This window comes from Crocodylus siamensis, chromosome 11, assembly GCF_052110815.1.
Source record: "Crocodylus siamensis isolate JL-2025a chromosome 11, ASM5211081v1, whole genome shotgun sequence".
NCBI lineage: Eukaryota > Metazoa > Chordata > Crocodylia > Crocodylidae > Crocodylus > Crocodylus siamensis.
This window is the reverse complement of record NC_143405.1, coordinates 18149630-18169970: the sequence shown is the minus strand read 5'-3', so window position 1 is coordinate 18169970 and position 20341 is coordinate 18149630. Positions and strand designations below refer to the sequence as shown.

Genomic DNA, 20341 nt, shown 5'->3' with positions numbered 1-20341 from the left:
AGGCTGTGAAGACAAAGTTTATTTCCATTTAAAATGGCCCGTGCCATCACATTTCTGCGCCTTCGAATCTGCAGGGTTTCAGGTGGGGAATTTATGAACTACCACATTGCAAATCTTAAGATTAGGCTTCAGATGCTGTAAGCGAATGACCCATTCTTGATCAGTTGTATTGAAAGTCCTACCTTCAAACCCTGTGTCAAGGTGATGCAGGCTGTGACTGAATCCTGTTATTTCTGGTCAACAGTGGATATGAATGAGTTCTCTGATACTGCATGTTTCTTTTCCTTGTTCTGTTTCCCAAATCTGGGAGTCACTTCGCTATGTATGGTGACATTTTTTAATTGAGGATGTGAAAATCTGTTTAACTGCATTGAGTGAACAACCCAGGGGATTAATAATGGAGTTTCCATAGGAATTTGCCTGAGAGGAGAGAATTGATCTTATGCTTTGGGGATAATTGACTGAATCCTTGTGTTCAGGCCTCTTGTGGATTTTTAAAAATGTCTCTCTAAAATTCTTGAATATTGGTTCAGGTGTATGACCTTAAATGTATATTTGGGCTTTACTTTAGTGATCCTGGTAATAATCCCCAATGAGAGGGTTTAGGATCACTAGGGCTACAAACAGTTGCTGCATTTGTCCTGGGAGAAGCTGTTTTCTTTTGGGACAAATTGTGATACTTTGGATGTCCTTATTTATTGTCCCAGGACTAACTCTAAAACGGTTTGCAGGCTAAGAAGTGCTAACAGTTTATCCCATGATATTGCAAGGTGCAGCTGAAGGGCTGTTTTGGGTTTGCATCATTGGATCAGTGGTAGAAAAGCAGCAGTACGTTCAACTTGATTGGAAGGGTGATGCGTGTACACACCAATCCTGTGACTTTTCTGTTCTGGAGCAAGCACAGGCGCAACTGGTCCTGGGACAGATGCAACATCTGGTCCTAGCATAAGTTTAAAAGCCAGATAAAAGTGCTCTCAAAGAGTGGCCAACAACAGAATTTCCAAGGGAGTTTGTAGGAGGGAGTTCAGCAGCTGCTTGATAGACAACTTGGCCTCTGTGAAAATTATTAATTTAGAGCAGAGATGTCAAATTCACATTGTGGCCCTGGACAGATATGGACTGCAGGTTTTCTCATCATCTGTACCCAGACTATGGGGCACGGGGAAGCTGTGGTGGCATCAGCAGCTCTAGCTCCAGCCCAGGGCAGATGGTGGCCACTCCAGCCCCTGTGCCACAGCATGCCCTATGTGATGGTGGCAGCTCCAGCTCTGGTTCCAGCATGGGGCACATAGTGGAGGACTGGTGACCAGGAAGGTCGGGCTGCAATAGTGCAGATGGGCAAAGTGACTGGGGGACGGCCGGGGTTGTTTCAGCTCTCCCTTGCCCTCCTGCTGCCAACTGCCATGTCCATCAGGCATTGAGTACAGGTTTCGCTTGCTTTATACAGGTTCTGTATGTGCAAATTCCCTCTTATGCAATGACCCTTTTTATACCAGAAGTCATTATATACCCGGTAAATTCACACTTAAGAGATCGATGTGGTGGAAGCCTGCAGTCAGCTGCTTTGTGCGGGTGCATTGTGGGAGTGATACACACCAAAATAAAGTCTCCTGTGTGGATCTGTTCTCCTTGCTCATTGTTTGTGATGCGTGTTTCTGTAGTGCCATCCCTATTATGGTAACTTTCTCCGCTGCCTTCTGCTTGTGTGTACTGTCTGCTGTTGGTGAGTACCAAAATTGTCTTGTAGAAGTGGTTGAAATGGGCCTGGGGTGTCAGTATACCCTAACTTTCTACAATTCTAAGATTATCCTGGAAATGAAGTAAAAATTATATAAACACCAAGATCTGCAAACATGGACCCAAAGTATCATTGATACAATGTATCCAAATTGTGAGGGGCATGTAAGGGCCTCTTTTTTAAAACAGTCTATATACCAGTGTTAGGATCCTGGATTCTCATGTACCAGAATGTGTGATTTGATTGTTACTAATGAATTTTGGACTAGCTCTTTTGCCTGGCATGTTAACATTTGTTACAACTTATTCTGTAAAGGTAGAATGTCCAAAGGGGTTGACCCTGGCAAGTTTACATAAAGATACTACTGCTTGTTACAAAGTGCAGGGCATCTAGAATCACAGGATCTCAAAATCTAATAAAATCTAATTAGTAAAAATTAAGATGGGCCTCTGGTACAGGCTGCTTGCGCTCACTGGAAAACAGAGTTGGTCCTAAAGCATGCATCCATAATTTGTCCTTAACGTATAGGAAGGGAAACTGTTTTCAGAGGTGGGTTCAACTGGGAGCAATCATCAGACATCTCACACAGCCAGTAATAAAACTTCCTTAAAGTTTTACAAGTATTTAATTATGATTTCTTGACATAGAAAACTCTGAATCCATCACAAGATAATTCAATATGGACTCTCATTCTGCAGACAGAGAAGAGTTAATCTGACCGGAAGCTTACCAGTTTACCATTTACAAGTGATTGCAAAATGTTTACATTTACCCTGAACAAACAGAAGTTGTTCCAAACTACTATTTTATATACTGGATTTTCAAAAGGGCCTGTTATACAAAGCTTAAAGCCATTTTTGGTATAATTGATTGTAAATATCAAATTTATGGCAGGAAGCACTAGCAAAAACTGGGAATTAGAATCATAGAATTGTTGAAGGATAGGCTCTTCCATGCTTCAAAAACTACAATTCTAGTTACAAAAAAATGGCAGAAAGAAGGCAGTCTGGTTAATATGAATGACTGTATATTGGAGTCCACAAAAATTAATGTTATCAACAACCAACAAGATTAAAATTATTATAAGACATTTAGAAAAACACATTAGAGGGTCAGGCATAGACCCATTGCTAGAAGCTAACCAGTGATGCAGAAAAGGAAGAAGAGTTCAATTTCTATTTTGTATTGGGATGAAGCAGGGTAATGTATCCATCCCTGGGATTTTATAGGAACTACCTTGAGAGTTCTCTGGATCAGTAATGTTTAAACAAGTCTTGGAACACAGGAATTGGAGGACTGCAAATGTAGTCCCTATATTTAAGGAGGGTACAAAGTAAAAAACAGTAATGTGAAGAACTACAGACTGGTTAGCCCCGGGGTGGGCAAATATTTGGGCCAGAGCACCACTTAATGAGTTTTGGTGAGCTGTTGCAGGTCAGATCAGCACCCTGCCTTGCTCCCCACCCCTCTTTCATCCCCCCACCCACAACAGTTAGCCAAAACTCCCTAAATGGTAGATTACTAGACTGGCCCTGGACCCCTGCAGGCAGGGTGTAGTCAGCCGAGTGGCTAGGGCTGCAGGTGTGTGGGGAGCAGTGTCCAGGAATGGGATGGGTGGGCAGGGGCAAGGGTGGGTCCAGGATTGTGGGCAGTGACAGTGTGGGGCCGGGGCAGAGCTGCGATCTGCTCCCCACCTGACTGGTTGTGACCAGCCCAACCCAGAAGGGCCCATGCACCTCTGGCTCATGCCTGTGACCCACCTCCCACTGGCCTTGCCCCAGCACAGGTGTGTGTGGGGAGCCCCAGTACAGCGCAGCCGTGAAGTGGCATGATGCAGCAGCATGGGCCAGTCCCAATGAATTATGACCAGATTAGGCTGCCTGACACTGTCAGCTGTGCCTCTCTGTAGCCATGCTGTACTGGGGCTACACTCCCCGCCTTGGGTGAGGCCAGTAATGATCCCTTGTGCAGGGAGCAAATTGTGGCTGTGCCCTGGCCCTGCACTGTCATGACCCCATGATCCCCAGCCCTGGCCTTGTCTGCTTGTCTTGCTCCCAGATGCCTCTCCCCACCCAACTGGCAGCCCTATCCCATCTGCGTGGCTGAGTGCACCCTGCCCATGTGGGCCCCAGGCTGGTCTCCATGGAGACCCCATCTGCTGACTCTGTCTGGCACCCCTGGCAATAGGTGTGGGGTAGATGGGCTGGGGAACCTGGGCAGTGGGGCTGGGGCTGGCAGCAGCAATGCCACTGGCAGTGACAGCTGGAAGGAGCCACCACCACAGGGGCTGATTGGAAGTTGAGTCTGGCTGCCATGCCATCTTGTGCTGCTGCGTGTCCGAGGGCGGCAGGACTGGCCACATGTGCTATGATCTGGGCTGTCATTTGCAGACAGGGTCTAAGTTAAATGCTCCAGGACCAGAGTGCCAGGGGGAAGAGGGAAGACTGGTTCTGAGGGAGAAACACAGCCTAAGTTGCCCCTCAGGTTCTGAAGAAGGACAGCAGGTGTTGGTTTACGTTACCTATTTGTCACGTGCACACTTGCTGACTTGCCTGGGAAGGAAGCTGGGTGAGTGACCTGCTTACAGGGAGACTTTGTTTTGAAAAGAGTTATTCAGAAGGGCTTAGAGTTTATCAGAGGTAATCCTGAGCCTTCACTGCATTATGGCCCAAAAGTGCTAAGGCTATCTTTAAATGTATCAGAAGGATAAAGTAGAAGTAGGTGAAGCAATCTTACCTGTGCATGTAGCACTGATGAGACCCTGCTAGGGCCCTGTGTCCAGTGTTGTCCATGCTTCAGGAAAGACTTGAAAATACTGGAGCACGCTCAAAGGAAGACCACAAAAATGGTCCAAGTTTGGAGAGTAAACCTGAGGAAGTGAAACTTAAGCAAAATTTACTCAAGCTTATTGAAGGGTCAAAAGGTTATGCTGACTCTGTACAGGTGTTTATTTGTGGGAAAGAGATCTGATATTGGGCTCCTTTTGATCTTGCCGCCAAAGACAAAATAAAATCCAGTGGTTGGACGTATAACTTAGATAAATTCTACCTTGAAATGTGATCCCTTTTTGTAACAATGAAAGTGATTAAATATTGGAACAGCTTACCAGGGGAGGCAGTAAACTGGTTTGACTAAGACCAATTCCTTGTGATTTCTATTTTGCATTTTTTAAATAACGTATGCGCAGGCAAGTGCTAAAGCAGAGGTAATTGATCAAAAAGAAATTTCAACATATAGAGAAGAACCTAAAGAAATATCCTCTGTATTTCTGCATATGAGTTTAGGGATTGAGAAGCAGAATCTGCAGGAATTGTGTATATTAGAAATAATTATGTTTAGCAGACCTGGTGCAGGGCGAATTTTGTCATCCCCTTTTCCGTTGAGTTTTGTGCTTGCAGCAGCATAACCCAGCAATCTGTCAGCTGTTTTAATCTAACACATTATTTAAGTCAGGGTAGGGGCTTGATCTCTCAGCTCCTTAAAAACTGCATCAGACTAACATATAATGGACAGAATTTATGTGTGAATTCGGAAGGGAAAACTAATACCACAAAGTTTTCCTTAGCTCCACATCACAAATGGTTCATTTTCTAAAGAAACTTACATTGTGTTTGTCCTCACTATAATAGATGTCAAATAGGAAATGAGCACAGCTCCAAGAAAATGGAATGAAAATTCCTGTGTAAATTGGAAACACTTAAATCTCTCCTGTCCCTAGTGAATTTGGAGGGTTAATTACAGCTTTTCAAGCATTTTTATGTTAAGGGTCAGTTTTTAGTACAGATATTGTGGATGGATACTTCCTCTCTTATTTGTAAATGATAACAGAAAGAGAAGCTAGTCTGCACATCTCTCTCTTTGTCAAGTGCAGCAACTGCTTGTATGGTAAAGTACCATTAGGCAAATATTTCATGTATTTTTGCTATCTTCAATATGATATAAAAGCTGGAAATAATGAGGAAAATACCAGCACCATTTGATCAGCCAACTCTCTGTGGACTTGGGGTCACCAACAGACTAGTTTGGAAAACAGTTAAACATTTTTTAATTCTTCAAGACAGTCTCCTCCTCATCAACCAGATTTTAACAGTTTTAGATTTCAAAATGTGTTACTGAGTTTGAAAGTTTTGCTAATTGCTTAGCCAGACAAATTCTTCTTCCATATACAGCTCCATGGGGGTTTACAGGACTTTATAAACAAATAATAATGCAGCTCTTCAAGTAACTTACAGTTTTAAATGGGACAAAGTGGAAGAAGGGATGATGACAAAGGCATTGTAAAGTTTATGAAAAAGGTAGAGTTACAGAAGCATAAACTCATTTGATACCCTTTGTGTTAACTAAACATCTGTTTCCTGTTTTGTGTGGGTTTAAACAAGACAATTTTAGCAAAATTAATTTAATGTAAGAGGGTTTGTGGATAGTGTCTGAGGTAGAATTGAATGGCCCAGATTCAGGGTGCAGTAGGAGAATGTGTCTGCATGGCATGTGGGATCAAGGAGGATGTTTTAGGCAGAGATGTGGCCCAGGAGAAGTCTTACCATGTGAATGATAGAGAGCAGTCTTTTCTGTGAAAGAAAATTCTCCTGGTGTTTCTCTGACCTTTTTCAGAATCTGTCTATGGGTATGTTGGAGCAGCGTAGACTTGAGCATGAGCCTGGAAAGGCTAAGGAACTAGGTTTCAGGCAGCCCGAGCTCTTTTCCTAAATCTAGCATTAACTTGCTGGGACGATTTGGACAAGTGTGCAGATAGAAAAGTGTCCAATAAGTGCTAACTGTTATCAGGCCTACCCTGTTACACGCGTCATTAAGTAGTTTGAGCAAGTTATTTAAGCCCAGCATGTCATTTAAGCCTGAGAGTAGTTCCATTGAAATCAATGGGACTCCTAATTTACTGAGAGAGAAGCATGTGCTGGAGCTCATTGCTGGATCAGATTACAACGTCTTAATATCAGTTTTTTACCTGTAAAACAGAGTAGGTGGTACTTACCTATCTCCATAAAATGTTTATGAAGAGATTATGGTTTATTGGTTAGGTGCCTTGTCATAACAAAGTTGGTATCTTTATTTAATCTAAAGAAATGGCCTTTGGAAACCATAGGTAGTAGCTTAGTTGTTTGGCTCCTCCTAATGAGTCTGTCCATGTCATTAATTTGAGGTGTCTCCCTTAAAGTTGTAATCATCACTGGCACCCATCAGTCTCAGGAGCCCATGGAGATTATGCCTTTGGTGGGTCATTGGGTACCACCACCGCTTCTTTCGTGGCTGAGGAGTCTGATGGGCAACAAGCAGACCCTCCAGCAAGTTGCACACAAACTCAGTTGAGCTTGCACCGGCATGCCAAGTACCATCTTGTCTTGCTTGCTTCTGACTCCTCTTCTCTATTTCATCATTGAACCTCTCCATCGTGAAGTGACGTAGACCCTGCTTCACAGCGTCTTTTCACTCACAGTGGTCCGAAGCAATTGATTCTTAGAGTTAGCCATTGATGAGCAGCTCACAAAGGTTTTTCCTGCAGACATCAACAAAACTGAGTCTGAGCTGTCCCAGTTGATGTTTGCCAGTGGCCAGCTCACTGTAGAGTACGTCCTTGGGGATCTGGCCATTGCTCATATGATTCACAGATGGTGGCATCTCTGTCTCAAGAGCATGAACATACTCCTGAGGATATCTTGGCCCATTCCAGAACAGCAAAGTTGGAGATTTTGTCGTGCCATGTGTAAGGGGGTGGGGGTATGCCACGTACCGTGGGACCCCGATCGCCGGATGTCCCCTGGAGAGGAGGGGTACGCGTTGGACCGTCCCGCTTCGCCGCTCTCGCCTGCCACGACTTGATGGAAAATATGGGGGTTCACCCTTGCCGGGAAGCTGGCGGTCCACGTGGGGTACCGTACCTCCAAGGTCCAGGGGTCCTGAGGGCTCCTCCTCCCCTACACCCTCGCCCGGTCCTCCGGGTTGAGCCTCCGTGAGGGGCTCCCTTGTTAGAGTCCCAGTCCAGCGGGAGAGGGGGGGTCCCTCCCCCGGCCGGACCCTCACCGGTGTCCCCGCGGCACCTAGTCCCCCTGGTGCCGCTGGCTCCTATAGTCTGGGGTTATCCCAACCCCCGTACTTAAGTCTCCCGCCGGGCGGGTTTTACACGGCCGGCCTTCCCCGCCCGCGGGTCGTCTTCCGCGACCACGTATCCCGAAGTCGCTGTAGAAGGGTTCCCCCGTCGGTGGCCCCCTTCCCGGTTGCCCTCAGCCCGGCGGCCGCCGGGGTCTGTGTTACCTTCGGGTCGTCGCGGATTCCTGCAGTCGCTGGTTCCGCAGTTCCCTGTGTCGCGGGTCCCTCTGGGGCCGTGTGGGGCTTCACCGCCCTCCGGGACGCCGCCGCTGTCTCCCGCCGCGCGGCTCCCGGCTCTGCCTCCGCCGGCTGCTCCGCTGCCGGCCCCCGCTGCGGGGCTCCCGGCTCCGCCTCTCCCGGCTGCACCGCCGCCGGCCCCCGCTGCGGGGCTCCCGGCTCCGCCGCTCCCTGACTCACCGTCTCCGGATCCGCGGCTCCCGGCTCCGCTGCCGCCGACTCTCGCCTCGTGGCTCCCGGCCTCGCCGCACGTGGCTCCGCCGCTCCGGGCTCCTTCGCGCCCGGCTCTGCAGGTCCCGGCTCCGCGGCTCCTGGAGTAGGCTCCGACTGGAGCCTCCGTCTTCCTCTGCGGGTAAGCGTTTCCCTTTTATCTTCCCGCGCCGGTCCCGCGCCGGCGCGGTTCAGGTTCCGGGAACCATTAAGTTCCCCGCCGGGCTTCCGGGTCCGGACCCGGAAACGGGGCGGAACTCCGGGGCTCTTCTCTCGGGCCGGGCCCCGCGGGGTCCTGGCCCCCTCACACCATGTTATGCCCAGAATATGGTGGAGACATAGAAGATGGAAACTGTTAGTTTTCTTCCTTGGCATAAGGAGTCCATGTTTTGTTGCCATTCAGTAGAGAACTAAGTATGCAGGCACTGTAGACAGACATCTTTGTTAATAGAGTGAGCGCTCAGTTTTTCTAGACTCTCTTTTGAAGTTTAGCCATGGCGTTGCTTGTCTTTCCAATGCAAACATTAATTTCAGCTTCCAAGCCAAGATTGTGTGAGGCAGCAGAGCCCAAGTAAGTGAATTTTTTAATCACTTCCAGGCTTTCATCATTTATTTTTTCTTCAGGAGAGTGGTCAACTTGTTGACCTATGACTACTGTCTTCTTTAGGCTAATGGTCAGACCAAAATTATCACAAGCATGCAACAAGGAAACCATGAGATTTTCATAGAATCATAGAAGTGGGGTCGGAAGGGACCTTATAGATCTTCAAGTCCGACCCCCTGCCAGGGCAGGAGAAAAAACTGGGCTCAAATGATCCCAGCTAGGTAGGCATCAAGCCTCCTCTTAAAGACCCCCAGGGTAGGAGCCAGTACCACTTCCCTTGGAAGGTGGTTCCAGATCCGAGCCGCCCTGACTGTGAAGTAGTTCTTAACAGATGTCTGCTCTAAACCTCCTCTCCAACAACTTATGGCCATTATTCCTTGTTATGCCAGGGGGTGCTAGGGGAAACAAGGTCTCTCCCAAACCCTTCTGGTCCCCCCTAGTGAGTTTATAGATGGTCACCAGGTCCCCCCTCAGCCTTCTCTTGTGAAGGCTGAACAGGTTCAGGTCCCTCAGTCTCATTGTAGGGTCTGCCCTGTTGTCTCCGGATCATGCGAGTGGCCCTCCTCTGGACCTTCTCAGTGTTGTCCACATCCCTCCTGAAATGGGTGCACAGAACTGGACACAGTACTCCAGCTGTGGCCTGACCAATGTCGCGTAGAGGGGGAGGATCGACTCCTTGGCCCTACTTGAGATGCACCTGTGGATGCACGGCAAGGTCCAGTTAGCCCTGCCAACCGTGACCTTGCATCGTCGGCCCATGTTCATCTTGGGGTCAATAATGACTCCAAGATCCCTTTCCGCCTCCATACTCTCAAGAAGGGAGTTTCCCATCTTATAAGTGTGCTGCTGGTTACTGCTGCCCAAGTGCAGCACCCTGCACTTGTCGGTATTGAAACGCATCCTGTTTTTGCTAGCCCACCCCTGTAACCTATCCAAGTCTTGCTGCAGTCTTTCCCTCCCTGCTAGCGTGCTCACCTCACCCCAAATTTTGGTGTCATTAGCAAATTTAAACAGGGTGCTTTTCACGCCATCCTCCAAATCACTGATAAAGAAATTGAACAGTGCGGGCCCAAGGACCAAGCCCTGGGGGACTCTACTACTCACTCCCCGCAGGTGGAATATGACCCGTCCACCATTTTGAAGTCCTGCTTCTGAATGACACTGCTGCATCATTGGCAAAGAGCATTTCATGGACAAGAACTTCTTGGGTTTTCAGTTTTGCTTTCAAATGAGCAAGGTTAAAGAGGTTCCTATTGAATCTGGTCTGAAGGTGTACTTCTGAAGAGCTACTAAATTTATATTTGAGTAGGACAGTGAAGAAAATCCCCAAAAGTGACAGAGTTAGGATATAGCCCTGATTGACACCACTCTTGATTTCAAATTCTTCTGAATGAGACCCATCAAACTGCACTGTTTCACACATACTGACGTGGAAGGACTTGATACTTAGGAGGGCAGCTAATCTTCAGGATCTGAAACAAACCATCTCTGCTGACAAGATCAAAGGCTTTGGTGAGATTGACAAATACTATGTACAGAGATTTTCTTTGTTCACTGCACTTTTCTTGTAGTTGTCTCAGGGAGAATATAATCTCTTGTTGTGGATCTACTGGATCTGAAACCACATTGAGTGAGACTCAGGGTAGACTGTCTGCAAGGGTCTGCAGTTATAGCAGGACAGCTTTGGCAAGCAGCTTCTCAATGACGCAAAGTAAGGATATATCATGATATTTATGCAGTCACTTATATCACTGTTGTTTTTGTACAGAGTGACTATGCTTGCATCCTTCATATCCTGAGGAACTTCCCCTTCTCTCCAGTACATACATATTAGGAGGAAGCTGGATTTTCTGCACTTAGTAACTTCAGCTGGTATGTAATCTATACCTGGGGCTTTACCCCAAGCAAGCTGATCAATGGCTTTTTCTGTTTAGTTTATGGTAGGTTCATGATCAAGTGCTGTCAAGTGCATTGAGAGCAGTCATGGACCACATTTTCCTGAGTAGAGTTCTGAGTCATGTTCAACCCATCAATCCATCTGCTTATTGCGGTCGTTGATGACTTCACCTGTGAAGGATTTTAAAGGGGCAGTCTTCTTCAGAACAGGCCTGAGAGCATTCCTAATGCTCCCATACATTGCTTGCATGTTGCCTTGGTCAGCAGCTTTTTGGATACTTTTGCACAATTGTAGCCAGTAATTGTTTGCACACTGTCTCACTGTACATTTGACCTTTTGCTGGATCTCTTGAAGTGCCTGCAAGTTGGAGTAGCTAAGGTCACACTTGTATTTAAGGAGACCTGACCATTTCTTTTCTATGAGTGGGATCATTTTAGATTAGTTCTCATCAAACTAATCATTTGAGCTGCGATGCAAGGTACCGCAAGAGTCCAAGGCAGTTTGATAGATGGCTCCTTTGAGCTGAACCCATTTCTCCTCAGCACTATTACACAGCTTAAGAGATGAAAGAGCCCTGGAGAGTTTTGATGAATCGAGATGATGTGTCTTCAGCTTTCAGTCACATAGCATTGATTTGTAGTAAGGAGAGTTTCTTATTCCTGTACAGTTTCCATGAATGATCACTATCAGTCAGCACTCTGATAGGATGATATGAGGACTACATCACAGAAGTTTTGTGAGCGTGTGATAATCAAGCTGAGTTCATGCCAGTGTCCAGATTGTGGGTGGCACCAAGGTACTTTATGTTGAGCTTTCACATTGAAGAAATAATTTGTTATACATAGCTCATTGCATGAACAAAGTTCAAGCAAAACATTTGTCCGTTTTCATTCATTTTGCTGATCCCATTGGTGCCTAAACTGTGCGGCCAGGCAGCATACTCAGCACCAACCCTTGTGCTGAAGTCTCCAAGCAGGAGGATTTTTTCATTATGTGACTGACTAAAGCCCTAAGCTCATCGTGGAAGAGGTCCTTTGATTCAGATGAAGCAGTGAGAGTAGGGGCATATGCACACAAGAGATTGGCAGGACCAGAGGCAGTAGTGAGTCAAAGCACTATTAATCTTTTGGAGCCCTTGTTTCAGGGGTTTATTGCAAACAACAGTTATTTTTGAGTGCAAAGCCAACACCATGTTACCCAATTTCTTTGGGCTGTTTACCACACCAGAAAAAGATGTACTACTTCTCTTTTAGGCAACCAGTCCCTGGTAGTCTGGTCTCTTGTAGAGCAACAATATTGGCATTCAGTCTTAGAAGTGATGCATCAATGACTGCAGTTTTATGTGCATAGCGAATGGTTTGGAGGCCATCTCGTTTGGATATACCTGGGGTCGTTGTATGTACTTTGCAACTTCCAATCTATAGGACTGAAAGTTTTTCCTTGCATTTTTATAGTAGCTGGTGGTGCACAGTAGCAGTCTGCTTTGAAGTTGAATCTCTAAGCTCTAAGCAGCCACTGAAGCAGCAGACTGGCAGGAAAACACCTTGTTGGTTGGGAACTGCCCAGCTTAAGGTGGCAGTAGTTTTCCAATGAGGTTCAATGACTTCTCCCACCATCAGTGACATTCTCTGGCACCTGGATCTATGCCAATCAATCCATGGCTTATAACTGGTAATTGTTGACTCTTGTTTGTTTCAATATGTTGGCAAACTGAAGTAACCTCTCCAGGACAGAAAGGCCTGGGTGTTTGCTAGGTGATCAAGAATTGCCCAAGCATCAGAATCACCCTGTCAACTTTGCTGACTTATCTGTTGGAAAGGTAGAACCAATATGATGTGGGGCCAGGAAAGTAGTAGGAGTTGCCAGAAAGAAGATTGAATTAATCGGCTGTCTTCGGGGCTCCAGTCTGGATTTTCTTTTAGGGTTTATTCCCTTAGCCTTTACCTCTCCCAAGGTCGTTGTGGTTACTGTCATCATCTTCCACCAGCTTTGCCATATACTATCCTGCTACAGGTGTTGTTGCAATGACTAGAGGGCAGCTCTAAATGATGGGAACTGTTGTCCCTCCCTTATGTAATCTCTTGTACATAACAGGAGGAGGGAATTGTCAAGGAAGAGAACACAGAGGTAAATTTAAGCAAAGCAAGAAAACCTTTTAATTGAATGCCGGTGCATTCTTAATGAACAGCTAAAGAGTAAGAACATGGTTCTACAAAACACCTTACATGTAGAGGCACCACATTTGCTTGAAAGTATGTGAGCATGAATTACCATCTGAGGTGCACTGGGTTTGATTCTCTACTCATATGTACCAGTGTAGCTCCATAGACGTTGGCAGAGTAACTTCAGTTTTACACCAACATAAGTGAGATCAGAAACAGATTAACTGTAGGGCTGTGCAAAGCTTTGGGTGCTGATTCAATTCAGAGGAGATTTGGCCCGATTTGGTGGCCAAATCTCTGAATCTGAATTGAATCGGGGACCAATTAAAAGGTCTGAATCGATTCAGAAAGGATTCAGAGAGCTTAGATGATTCGGGCAGTCCCTGCCCGCTGCAGCAGGGAACTGGACCTGGACTGTGAGCTGGTAAGTAGGGGGAGGGGCTGAGGAGGGGGGAGGGGACCGTGGAGGAACCCCTGCCAGGCCCCATCCCCTGCCTGCTCTCCCAGCCCCCCCATGGCTGCCCCACCTGGCCCTAGCTCCCGGCCTTTAAAAAAAAAAAAAAAAAGCCCACACTCTCACCAGATGTTGCTGGGCAGGGGGGGCAATCCCCACTGACCCCCACTACCCCATGCTGTGTGAGGGGCTCTGTCACAAGCCCCCCGACCCCCACCCACTGGCCCAGCCCCCCCATAGCTGTTCTGCCTGCCCTAGCTCCAGCCCTTTAAGAAAATCCCCCAACCCCCCACCCTCTGCCCCCAGACTCACCAGCTGCTGCAGCAGCCTCTGGGCTTCTGGGGGCTCATGCAGAGCCCCCCACGCAGCGTGGGGCAGTGGGGTCAGCAGGGATCGGCCCCCTGCCAGGCAGCAGCTGGTGAGTTGGGGCTTTTTTTCCCCAAGTGCCGGGAGCTGGGGCAGGCAGGGGATGGGCCTGTGTGAGTCAGAGATTCGGCTGATTTGGCAGCAGGTGAATCTCCAAATCAGATTCAGCCGAATAGATTTGGGACAGTGATTCGAATCACCGAATCGAATCACTGTCCCCCAAATTGACTGAATCTGAAGTGAATACTAGCTGCTTCACACAGGCCTAACTAACTGCACTCAGTACATGTTGCTAGACTTAACACAGTTTGGGACCTTTGTTAGATGATATGTAGCCAGAATAGGAAAGTGATCATGTGATGCTTCTCCATTTATGCCTTTGTTCCTTGCCTATTAATAAAGCTTCCCTCTTCATTTTGCATCTGTGCCAAGGGTGTTACAAGAATGTTGACTAAACTGTAATGTAAATACGAGGTATTGCCATTTAGAGCACTCTTTTTTTGAAAACATATGCTGCACTCTCCTTGTCACGCTATTTGCCACAGCCTTACAATGAAGTTTATTTTTGGACATTGTTGACAGTCATGTAACAATAATACAAAGCATTTTCATGGTGTATTAGATAAACCATGCAGATATGTAACAGAGCTGTGATGTATAGTAACTAGGCTCTGTGCATGCCCCATTGAACTCCTCAACCACAAACTTTTGTCATGCATGTCTTACTCCTTTATCATTTTATCAAATGAAAAAGCAGCTGGTAAATAAGTATCTTTAAAAATTACATGAGGCAATATTGGGAAGGCTGTGGGTCCTCTGGTAGTGACTGTTACAGTACAGTACAGTTGCAAAACGTTTTAATTATCATCCATTGTTTGCTTTTACTTGTACCTCTCTGCAAATTTTGATTCTAGACTCAAGTTTCCATGGCTGAAATATGGTTTTAAAGAAGGATTTTTTTCCCCCCATTTTTTATTTTTAAGTTTTGGGCAAATTGCTTCAGTTATGTTTGGGTTATATGTTCATGAAAGAAAAATTCCCACTTTAAAAACATCCAGAACACTGTCTCTCCAGTGAACTTTAAATGTCAAACTTTGTCTCACCCTAAGCTTCCTCAAGGGGTGAGTTGTTACGTCAGAAAAGGAACTGGCTGGAAAATTACAGAATTGATAAATGTTTGAAAATGTGGGCTAAAGCACAGTAGGAATTTCGCATTGCTTGGAAAAAAAACATTTAATGGATGCTGAATAAAACTGATCCACTTGAGTTGTGTCAGAGATCTGGTTGCTTATAAATTTTGGGAAAATATTTCTTAATATCCCAAAGGCATGTGAAATCTAACATTGTTAGAAACTGAAGAAGAACTGGTTTAACATTTGAGCTACAGGAAAAAATTGCACTTTTCCACTCTGAAGTAAAAAGAGGTAGTGTTTCAGACTCTTTGCAAGGCAGGTCTTTAGTGGGACCAGTAGTGGATCTATAATAGATCCAATAGTAGATCAATGAAAAAATTGTTAAAAATCACACAATTTAAAGTTATTTTTCTCATAAGAAATTGCCTTGATTCCATAGGGACATTCATATGACAGTGAATGAGAAGGAAGATTTTGTCAAGATGATCTGCCTTTTAAAATGTGATCCATTTGAGTTGTTAGAATGTGGCTCAGTAAACACTGCATTAGGGATCCTTAATCACTCCCTTGTTATGTAAATGATGCAGTCATCCCATTACCTTAATGACGAGATTGCATTTAGCAAGAAAAGAGATTTTAGCAAGTTCAGGAAAGCACTTGAACATGTTCTTAAGTCCATCGTTGTTCAGATAAGCATGTAGACATGTTCAACATTTAAGCATGTGAAGTCTGTTGACGTCACTAGGACTTGAGTATACATTTACATGCTGTTCTGATTCTGAATTAGGGGATAACTGTGCAGAAAAGTATAGGCAGACAAGGTTCTTTGGGTAAATCTGATTATCTTTTCTTACACCAACTAAATAGTTGGAAAAAATGTTTTTAGCAAGCTTTTGGGTTTAAAAACCCTTCGTCAGGCTGAGGAAGCATCTGCAGTTGGTATATGCTCTTCCTGGATGGAATGAATAGCACACACCAACTGCAGATACTTCCTCAGTCTGACGAAGGGTTTTTAAACCCGAAGACCTGCTGAGAAATTTTTTTCCAACTATTAAGTTGGTCTGATAAAAGATATCAGATTTACCCAAAAAACCTTGTCTGCCTATGTCCTTAGACCAAAATGGCTACAACCTACACCCCTGTAATAGAGAAATATATAAACATGAACAAATGTGTTTGATTCTTTTCAGGTATATGACAGAGGTGGAATTATCTTGTCCTTACTGAGCAAGCAGCACTGTCCCCCTTACAGGTACCTTTGCTGTGTCCTTGGACCCAAACCTTTATAAGCTGGGATCTGTGAGCAGGTATGCAAACTATCTCATTGTCATAGTTTGACACTGAGACTATTAAAATCAACTTAAACTCTGGCCAGTTTATGATGACTTTTTTCACTGGAATTCATTCCTAAAGGATCTACCAAACCCACAAGCAGCTGTAGTATGTTTTCAGGGGACACTCTCTTCATGCAGGTGTCTTAAAGCAAACCTACCCCTTAGCAAAGTCACACTTGTTTGAGTTGTAACAAGAACTGTCTTATCACCATTGCTTTTTATGTGGCACTGGTGATGTCCTTTCAAAATGATCAGTGATTTATGGTGTAGCAAACGTATTTAGGAATAGGTTTCAGAGGGGTCTCTTTACCTTTTTGTCTGTGAACTATGTGTACCAAGGGTTTCTAAGATCCAGTCTGCAGCCTTGATCATCCAGCCTGTGGGGCTCTGAAAGGCACACCGCGTGCAAGCTTATCCTGGCTCCAGTTCCATATGCTGCTTGCAACGTGCAGAGCATATCTAGCATTGGCTGCACATAGCCCAGGGCCAATCTGGGCATAAACTGGGGCACAAGTCATAATTGGCCCTGCATCCCAAAGCTAGAGCACAGGGCCTGTCCAGCATGGGCATCACATGCAGCGTGTGCCCCAGACAAGCTCTGCATGCTTCATTTAGTGTGTGTTCTGGACCAGCCCTATGCCACCACGTGCTGTGAACAGGTCTGGCCAGCATGTGCTGCATAAGGCATACAGAGCTGGAGTCTGCATGTGCTGCCAGCAGTACACATGGCCAGTCCAGGACACACACTGCATGCAATGTCTGCATCTGGCCCACAGACTGGCCCTGTGCACCTCATCCAGTTTGCAGGACTGGATGATTTAAGTATCCTTTAAATATCCCTGTTATACATGATTCCCAGTGTTACTGCAAGGTTGGGACTTCTCTATGTACCTGGTCATGGCGTTCATTTCATTTTATGGTCCAGAGTGTTAATTTCATATTTTGTGCATTCAAACTCAAACAGCTTGGTTAGACAGGCCTTTGGGATCTTACTTGCATGTATTGAGCATATAGTATTTCAGTTAGGTATGTATGGGCATAAAATTTACTGCTTGGTAAACAGATTTACTGTGTGCCAGCTTTTCTATGTGCATGCTCTTACCCCACAGCAAAAGAAAGCTAAACACTGGTAGCTTAGTCCTCAGTGATAGAATGGGTTAGTTTCTGCAAGCCATGCGGTAAGAATCATGTCACTATGGAGCAGTGGTTGCATGGGGAAAGCTCTGCTCCCTTTCTTCCACTGGTGAAGTTTTTTTATATGTCCTTACCTTAAGGTAGTGTACTCATACTTTTTTTTAGCCCCTTGCCAATAATATTGAGCGACTAACCTGCTATGAGCAACATTATACTTTACTCTTCTTTCAACCTCAGTTTAACTTTTTAATTCCCAGTGGACATAGGCACCATTAGATGTTCTCACTACTGCTATAAAGTCCCTCTTTGGTCATTCTCCAATTCCTGATGGCTAAAATAAATGTTGAGGAATTCAGTTAATCTGCTTTGGAAAGATACCACCAACCTAGCCCTCTAGGGTACTGAACACTATTTTTGCACGATTCTAGGTATTCTAGAATATAAAGAAACCCAAAGATCTTTGCATGGCATAATTCACAAATTAGTGTTGTTTGATTTATTATTTCACCTGTTGCTCATCTGGAAATAAAGGTTAACCTAATAATTCAAAGTACCTTGAAAATCTAATTTTTGTTTTCATCAGTGTAATCCTTACTGTAATTGTTTTAAAACTTATTTTTAAATTTCACTAGGGGGCAATCTTTCCTAATAAAGGATATTGGATGCAAATTAGCAAGGTCACATATCTATCAAACAGAGAAAGAGAGACTGAAGTGAAAATCATTCTTAATTTGCTATCCTTCATAGTAGAATAGTTAAGGTCTGAGATTTATGATATATAGTGCCATCACTCTTTTTGTAGCTCATGCTACTAGCAGGACAAAATTCCAGAGGACTAGGACAGCTTAATTCCTACGTTCTGAAGACGGTAATAACAGTCTGTTATGTAATGCTTTCTGAACCATAGTTTTAATCATTTAAACACTATGCTTCTATCAGTGTCTTTATATGAGGGGATAGCGTGACCCTAAATTTGTGCTCATTTGAGAGTGGTTGTAGTCCCATTTGTGTTGCTGCCTTTTTGTACATATACACTTAAACATGCAAAAAACCACATTCACCCTTCTACTCCTAGCACTGATACTTGTTTTGTAACTCTGGACAAATTACTTAATATTTCCTTTTCAGTTTCTCATCTAAGATTTGGAGGAGGGTTATTCCTATTTTACAAGGGGATTGATTAATTTTCATGATGTGTGGAAAGTGCTTTAAAATGGAGAAGTTCTATGGAAATTGGTAAGTGTTGGGCAACGTGGCAAACGCCAGGAAAATTTGAGGTTAAAATTAAAGTTTAACTTTTACCATTGCGGGCATGATTTTTTTATTATTATTTTGATTACTTATTTTTTAAAAATGTTATCTAATGTAGTTTTAGATTTCCTGGCTATTGTTGGTTTCTGTACCCACAACATGCATTATTCATACTTAGGAGCTATGGGTGATCTGCGAACATACTCTTGAACTTATCTAGATATACAGACATAAATTTAAACAAAGCCAGGCCAAATCAGCTTTGGCAACATTTGTTAATTAATAATTCTAGTTGTTATTCTAAAGAAGATTACGCTGCATTTGAAGGCTTATCTAAGACTACCCCAGCTGTGCGATTGGTCTAATAAAAGATATCATTAGGTACCTACTGAAATCGTGATTTTGTGGAAATTGTGAAATAAGATGATCTCTGCAAAATCCACAGGAAAAAAAAACTTAATAAAAATAAAATTCTGGCTCCCCAGTGTAGCTGGCCTGGGTGGTGGGGGGGAAAGGAGGGCTGCCTGTCATGCCACTCCCACCCCTCTCCACCAATCAGCAGCAAGGGGCATGGCTGCATGGCAGCCCTCTCAGCCAATTAGTGGAAAGGGGCGTAGCTGCATCATTGACATCCCTTTTCACCAATCAGTGATGGAGTGTGGGGCCCTTCAGCCAATCTGAGGCATGGGGTGGGGGGCGAGGGGGCAGTGCCACGATAAACCCACAAAAGCGGCCAGCAACCTCCTTGAGTTGGGAAGGCCCCTAGATATCACCCACAAAAATCCTTGGCGCTCATTTCCTAGACCATAACAGCTGCAGCATTGCTTCAGTGCTACTAATTCTATGTCGTCATTTCATCTGTATGACTCACAGACGTTACAAAGGTGGGCCAGGACTATAACGTCATATCTGAAATGTGTCTGTCGAACACATGTCCTAGCTCTATGTTTTAGCTACAAGACCATTTTTTTCGCTTTATGCTCTGAAGAGTTCTTTTGTGTTGATGTGAACACTTAAAATGTCACAGGCCTTTAATGTCATTTCTGGGAAGCAGAAAGTTGTTCAAAAAAAATGAAGTACTTGTCCATCCTCTGCATCATCATCTTTTTCTCAATTCCCCCATCATCTGTTTTGTAAAAATGGGAGCATCCTGAAGTTATCTTTCTCCCTCTATTACTGTTACCTGTAGTCCCAGTAGTTAGGAGGTATAGAGAGTGGTTGCTCGAGGAGGGAAAGGCAAAAAACTTTCTGCTTCAGCTGATCTCTTTTGACCAGGGAATGGATAGTGAGGATTGGAAGATAGCAGGAACTGAGTTAAGGCATGGTGCCATGTAAACTGCTCCTGAGCTGAGAGAATCAGGGGTCTTCAGCCCTTTGCACAGATTTCCAGGCTGTTGATCGGCATGAACTGAGCAATGGTGAAACTATGTCCTTGTGCTGTCGGGATTCAGCCAACCCTGCCAAGTCAGATTTTCTTATCTGGGGCAATGGAAGACCATGGATAAGGTTTGAAAAGCTCATAATTCCTCACAGTTGTTTCAGACGCCTGAACTTCTGAACTCATAAACAGCTACTGAGCTTCACTCCAGAGGCGAGCTGCTTTGTTGTGATGGAGCTGATGAATAATGTATATTATTCTGTTGGTTGGAAGTGCCTCGGAATATCCTAGGATGAAAAGTGATACCAATGTGCAAATGCTGAGTAGTGCTATTGCAGATA

At 44.8% G+C, this 20341-nt stretch overlaps 1 protein-coding gene across 10 annotated transcripts in view; it reads left to right on the top strand.

Moving 5' to 3' along the window:
- EXD3 (exonuclease 3'-5' domain containing 3) overlaps nt 1-20341 on the top strand; it is a 446340-nt gene that overhangs the window by 774 nt on the left and 425225 nt on the right. For 8 of the 10 annotated variants that reach the window (XM_090022475.1, XM_090022476.1, XM_090022470.1 and 5 more), the window contains exon 2: nt 16094-16210. The exons of 1 other annotated variant lie outside the window; for it this stretch is intronic. The gene's annotated coding sequence lies outside the window, so the exon portion shown is untranslated. The remainder of the gene's footprint in view (nt 1-16093; nt 16211-20341) is intronic. One more of the 10 variants, XM_090022467.1, reaches the window with a different exon arrangement.